This window comes from Amblyomma americanum, chromosome 3, assembly GCF_052857255.1.
Source record: "Amblyomma americanum isolate KBUSLIRL-KWMA chromosome 3, ASM5285725v1, whole genome shotgun sequence".
NCBI classification, from domain to species: Eukaryota; Metazoa; Arthropoda; class Arachnida; order Ixodida; family Ixodidae; genus Amblyomma; species Amblyomma americanum.
The window spans coordinates 161905222-161912316 of NC_135499.1; positions in this window are offsets into that span (position 1 = coordinate 161905222).

Sequence of the window (7095 nt, forward strand, 5' to 3'; positions counted from 1 at the left end):
GCGTTTCGCCTCCATCGAAACACAGCCGCCGTCGGGTTCGAACCCGGGTACTCCGGATGAGTAGCTTCACCGCTGCCCCAGGAGTGATTTGAGTACTCCCAGAGATCCATGAATGTGATGCAGAGAAGGACCAATCCCGCATATATGTGGATTGACCCGTTACCCGCCGCGGTGGCTCAGTGGTTAGGGTTAATCCACATATATGCGGAATTCGTCATTCTCTGCATCACAGCGATGACAGGTGCTGCCACTCGTGTTCTTGTGAGACCGTTGCCCTGCTTGAGCAACCCCTCGCGACGAATTATTAATTTAACTGCCACCAACCACGGTGGTCAGTTTGCTCACAATCCGGCGGGCAGGTTGAGATGACGCCACAGGGTCACGTGACCTAATGTTTCCCCACGTAGGCTACGGGAGCTGCCGGTTGCTCCGGCCGCTCCGGCTTCAAACGGTCGCCGTCACCGGACAATTTTTTTCCAGAGGGGGGGGGGGGGGGGCTAACGCTGTCGAGTTAAAATGTGATATATGCCCATGTCGGCACCTTCACCGCATAGCGGATGCCTGCCACTGCAGCCAGCGTCCGAATACGGTGGTTGGTTTCCCGGCATTTACAAAGAAACCGACGCAGACACAAAGAGAAGTTGCAACAGAAGCTGTGACAAATGTGAAATCCACTGGTATCGCATTCAACTCTTAACGTAACTTAAGCGGGCCCATTGTTTTGACAGTGATATAGCTGTTAGGAGCCCGCCCCTGGCTTTCTCGTCGCCGTCGGCGTAACCGGTGGGTGCGTTAATGTCATGGTCACGTGACATTGATGTCACGGTAAACCTGGGTCGCATAAGCCTACGGGTGGCTATGTTTGGAACAGCCGCCTGCCAGCGCAGGGGTGCGTCACTTGACCACTACACAAGTGCGCCATGAATGTATCTCCAAAACTAGCTGCTTGCCTCTCATCGGCATAAGACGAGCATCAATGCACCTATCGCTGGACCTTGCAGACATAAAGGCAACCCTTACGCCCATAGTACTTACCCTTCGAGGTGGCGCAGTGGCTATGGCGTTCCGCGACTGTGTTGGGCAGGATGCACGGGCTAGACACCCGGCCTCGGAGGCTGTTACCCAGGTTGGAGAATGGGTACGAAAACGCCCGTGTACTAAACGGGTACACGTAAAGGGATAGTTACCGCAGAACTCCACTGCGGAAATAGAGCATTCGATAATACTACTAGAAAATACTACTACTAGAAAATACAACTAGCAATGCTCTAACTACAAAATAAAATAACTAGTGTAAAATAAAAAGAAACAATACTGCAACTGTAAAATATAAAGCAATTTAATATAAAAGCTAATAACACTGTAAGTGTAAAATAATACTAAAGTAAAACTATATGTTAATTCTATAATTAAGTGTGGCGTGTTATTTCATGCGCTACAATGTTTGGCGTGTAGATATGTGATTATGTTCTCGTATTAAGTCTCCGACATGTATATACCTGGGGAGGTTGTGCATTTCGTGGAAAGTGGTGGTGGGTGGGACTTCATTTATTTTATTTTTGCTTCGAGGGGGTGAAAAATCTTTGCCCCTTTTTTGTACAGCAATCCATTCTTGCCGTCTGATTTCATACCTGTCTCAACACAATTACTCATCATTGCTTTTCTGACTGCAGTTCGGGCTTTGATGTCCTTTCTTTATTGCCTCTGCAATTTCCGTCCTAATTAAATGGAATACAGACGGAACCATATCATCCCTGGCATGAACCACACACCCCTACATCACCAGAAACTCATGTCGTAATAAGACCTGCCATTACAGAGACAATTATGCACAAAATTATTTGGCTCGAAATGAGCCCGTTAGGCACCCAAGATGCCCACCAGACATTCGCATGCGGACACATGGACCTCAGCATCGAGCCCTGCTAGTATACAATGATGAAACCAGCCTGTAGTCTTTTCTTTTTCTTATTCCAAACGGTGAATTTGCGCGAAGAGAGAAAATCCATCTACCACAGAGGTAGCGAAGAGGCATGAAGAACATCAGGTTCTAAAGCTTTATCATAAAACGTCGGGCACACGGCGGCTGCATTGTCTTGGAACTCCGGGAAATTAAAGGGGATAAGGCGGGCCTTTTGAAATGAAAAAAAAAACAGTGTCCGCCTATTTAGGTACTCAGTCCAAAATGCGGACATGTGCGCTGGCATAATGTGTTTCGTTGCTGCGCTGCTTTGCTAGGATAAGGTGGTTGTTGGTGTGTCGGTTCTTTCATGCAAAAGTGAAAGGAGGACATGGCAACGCCTGCCATAGCACCTGCCTTGTGCCACTGCGCCACTGCTCACCTGCCCACCGGCTACACCTTGGCAAGTAAGCCACCCGTGGGCAGGTGAGCAATGGCGCAGTCGCACAAGGCAAGTGCTACTGCAGATCGCCATCGTTAGCCGAATTAAGACATCTTAAACACCAGGCGCAAGAAGAGGGTCATGATATCGTATTCCAGTGGATAGCGGGACACTGGCATTTTCGGAAACGACGCAGCTGACGGTGCAGCTCAGTCGGCTCACGGCGGTGCCAACATTGTCCAGGTACCGTTGACAAGAGCCGACGCAGCAAGACATCTGCGAATGCTTGGCCGAAATGAGATTTTAGCGTCATGGTCTTCTCCTGGAAACTCCGCATGCCGTCTGCACCGCCTAGTCCCCTTACTTCAACTATCCTCTGTCCGGCCTCTCCCGCTGCGATGCTACGCTGTTGTGTCGCCTGTGGCTGGGAGTGGCGTTTACAAATGCCTACTTCCACTTAATCGCAATGGTAGACTCTTCTGCGTGTGAGATCTGTGGGTGCGACGAAACAATAGAACACCTTCTTTGTAACTGCCCTCGGTTTCAGCGTGAGCGTGCCTTCCTGGCTGCAACACTCCGCCGCTTAGACCCTCGGCCCCTTACTGAAGCTAAGATTCTGGGTCCTTGGAGTAGGCCTTCATCGCAGAGGACAGCTTTGAAGGCACTTCTCAAGTTCTTAAAGGACTCAGGACTGAGTGCAAGGTTGTGAACAATCAGTATGTGCCCTGCGTACCCTGCAAGTAACGGCCAACGGACAGGTGGAAAAGTGATCATCTCCCTTTTCTCTCGGCCCTTTCTATCTCTCCCTCCGTTCCCCTTACCACGTGTAGGGTAGCATACCGGGCGTAGCCTAGTTAACCTCCCTGCCTTTCCGTTCGTCTTTCTCTCTCTCTCTCTCTCGCCATCGTTGGGACTTGGGTTGGGTTGCGACCCAGGTTGCTCTCTCTGAGCGGCCTCTCATGATTAAATGTGCTGCCGCCTGACAGAGAGGGCAGGTTGCCATCACCCGGTGGGCAGGTGAGGGGGAGAATAAATTTTATTTATGTAAACTAATTACGCGGGTGGTGAGCAGGTGAGCAGTCTGCCACAAAACGGGCTTGAGGCAGGCAGGCAGGCAGGCGGAATGACCACTATAAGTGCTAGCGCACTAAAACAGCAAATGTTGCCGGGCGAAAGCCCTGGCAACACTGGAGAACACTGCCTGTAGTGTGCTTGGCTGTGTTAGCAGCCTTGACATCTGCGTTTAGGAGGGGGGTCGCCGGGGCGTTTCTCATTGCATGCGGATGTGTGTGCAGTCAGGAGAGAATAGGAAGCCGTAGTCGAGATGCCTCTGTCATGCCATCGAAACGAGTGTTGAATTCGCGGGCCGGGCCAACAGAGCAACAAAACGGCTATTCGATGCGCGCAGCAAACTAAGGAAAGGGGAGCTGCAGCGGCCGAAAGCCGAGAGCGCGACACGTCAGTCAAAATAAGGCACGACAGCAATCAGAGCACAGCGCGACAGCAACGCGAGTATCCACAGACTGCGACATATTGCTAGCGTTAAAATACAAAAGACAAAGAGCAGAAAAACACAGGACAGACGCCGTCCTATGTGTTTCTGCTCTTTGTCCTTTGTATTTTAACGCTAGCAATATGTCGCAGTCTGTGGATCAAAAGCACCAACTAGCCCCACTTAATTCTTTAATCATGCTTAATTCTTTAACGCGAGTAACGCCCCAGAAATAGTGCGAAGTCCATGCATATTTGTGGCCCAAAACATTATGCTTCTCGTGGCCGAAAATTTTGATCTCAACGAGTGACAGGGCAGCATTACATGGGTAGAATACCTTAGCACAGAAGAATAGGAGGGTATGAGCTGCATAGGTATATCGCTGAAACAAAACCAACTACGAATACTCTCACGTCGTTGCATTTGGTGTGTGGGAGGGACCTTCGTATCTTCGACTGCCTAAAGTTAGTGCCACACATCAGCTATCGTTTTCTGCAGCGAGGCTATGCGTAATCGGTTTGCACCAGAGCTGGCAGCCCATCGGCTCTCGCCGCTGTTTCTTTGCTGCATACGCCAATGGACCAGCAATTTTTGATAGAAATATAAGCTCGTTTCCTGATACGAATGCACGCTGTCGTGAAACGTGCTATAGTTCGAAAACAATTTTTACTTTCAAGACGTACATTTAGCCAATGAATATTCTATACTGGAAGGCTGCGAGTTAACCTACAGCGCACACGGATTTGTTATATTGGTGCGTATTGTTTATTATTGTGCCTTGAATTTTTGCTGTTACGTTGCAGTGGGAAGGGGGAAATGAAAAGAATGCTGTGGTTTAGCTCTGGTTAAACCTGGAGTGACGCGATAGCTACAGCTGGCCGAGTGGAACTCGCTCGGTCGAATTGCAGTCAGTCTTTTGCCGCTGCGTTTCGCTGGGCGTTCCATCTTCATCTTCGTCCCTGGACGTGGATTCGCTCTCTCCCCCTCTCCACTCCTCCCCCACTCTGTTTCGCCGGCGCGCCGCGCCGCCGGCAGCTGCCACGGTGGCCGCGGCGCTCACACCAGCTGCGTGCTCTGATGTCACTCCGCGCATGCGCACAACTGACGAGGCGGGCGGCGTCTGCTCCGCCGTCGGCGCAGCGGCGAGGCGCGCGGCGCGCACACCAGCTGCGGGCTATGACGTCACTCCGCGCATTCGCACAGCTGGAGGAGCGGTGGTGCCACGGCTCAGCGCGCAGCCACGCTGACCTCGCGAAGTGGCAGGTGTAGTGTAGATATCGCTACAAAACATTTAGTGCGGCGAAGTTTTTTCCTTTCCCTCTTTATGTTCAGATAGGCCCCCAGCAGCTTATTTTTCCCTTTTTATCACGGGATCGTTCAGGAGCTCGTGAGACGGAAGAGCCGGCTTCGCCACAGTTTAAGGCTACCGCGGCTCCGCTATGCTCCGCCGCGTCGTTCGTGAATGAAAAATCCCAGGAGTAAAACCGGCGGAGGCCTTGCTCAGCTGCTCTGTTATAACGCGGAACCGCCCCCCCCCCCCTTCCCCATCCCTGCGAGCGGCGGCCGATAGCGGCTGTCGATAAGCGGCGGCCTGTCGATAAAGGCGAAGCTTAGGCATCCCCCAAGTTTCTCGTACATTAATCCCTTCTTTCGTTTCACTTCATACTTACCTCACTGTAATTGCTCACCTTTCCTTTTCTGACTGCAGTGCAGGCTTTGATATGCTGTCGGTAATGCCTCTACAATTTATGTGCAAATTTATTTCCTGCCAGCGCAAAACGAAGTGAACAAGGGTTGAGGGGGAGCCTTAGTGCGGTTAGCTGACGTTGCGACAAGAGGACTTCTCTTCGTCTGGGCAAGACGCTTATCACTGGAGGGGGTGAATAGGATGTGGATATCAGTTATGATGAATTGGGGGGGGGGGGGGGGGGGGGTACTGAAACCTAGGGGTACGCGGCGCTGTAACTTGTGGTTTATGGTTTAGGGGTGTTTACGTCCCAGAGCGACTCAGCCTATGAGGGGCGCCGTATTGAAGGGCTCCTGAAATTTTGACTACCTGAGGTTCTTTAACGTGCGCTGACATCGCACAGTACACGGGCTGTCTCTTCTATAGGGATCAACCCAATGGCGCTGCGCAGGGGGATGCAATTAAAGGAGATGGTGAGAAGGGGGATTAAGTAAAGCAAGGCATTGGGAGATGAGGGACAAGGTAAGCAGATCACATCACTGTAGCAAGGGCACAGGACGCGCGCAGTGGACGCGCACGCAAGTTGGTATCCGCAGCGAAGGTCAACACCAGTATTAGGGCACGGCGCGTCCTGCTAGCCAGGCCTATGGGGGAAGAGGATGCCATTGAAAGAGGATCAGGACAGCTTGAGCCTGAGGAATCCGCCCCGTAGGGCGGAGCGCTCACCGCCAAGCACTGAACACTGTCGATGACATTGGCTGGGCAATTTCGTTAGTGCCAAAGCACTAATCCGGCGGTTCTGGTCCGAGAAAAATCATCTAACATTTGTGTGTGCGTCTGTCCGAGGCCAATTGCGATCGCTCAGATTCCGCCGATGGCAGCACCGGCCATCACAGGGGCAGTGGCTAAGGAAGAGCAAACTGGATCGCACAAATTCCACCGGTGGCAACACCTGCCATCTTACGCCGTACTTTCGCACTTTATATGAATGTTCCAAACATTCTCTCTCATTTTCTTTGTTCTTTTTCCATGCCCATTCTACTGTTCGTCGATGGTATCCCATGAACAAGTTTAGCGAGGACATCCGCGATTTAATTTCCGCTGACACCTATGTGTGAGGGTATCCATTAGTTACCGTTGCACCGGGGAAAGACGCGTAAATCAAAGGGGACATTTTTGCTTGTAAGTGTAAGAAAGCTCCAGAGTATAGGGCGAGATTCTGTGCGAATGTGTTGATTGTAATATCCCGCTCTCCCTAATCGCTGCAAAACCTGACATGTCAAGTGATTCCTCCGCTCACACCGACAACTTCCGAAGACCACAGAACAGCAATGCAGAATGTGATTCATTGAAAATTTTGGGGGAGAGACAGAGAGGGAATATTTCAATTAAAGGAAAGATGGAGAGGTCAGCCTGTGGTAAGGTGACCCTGTCCTGCCACTCTGCACTGAGGAAGGGGGAAGGGGAAAGTAAAAGAAGTAAATTCCGGGGACGATTTTGAATATTTAATCCCTCTCTTTATTATTATTCTTAAAATTTTAAAATCAAAACACTCATCCCTTTTCTGTTCATGA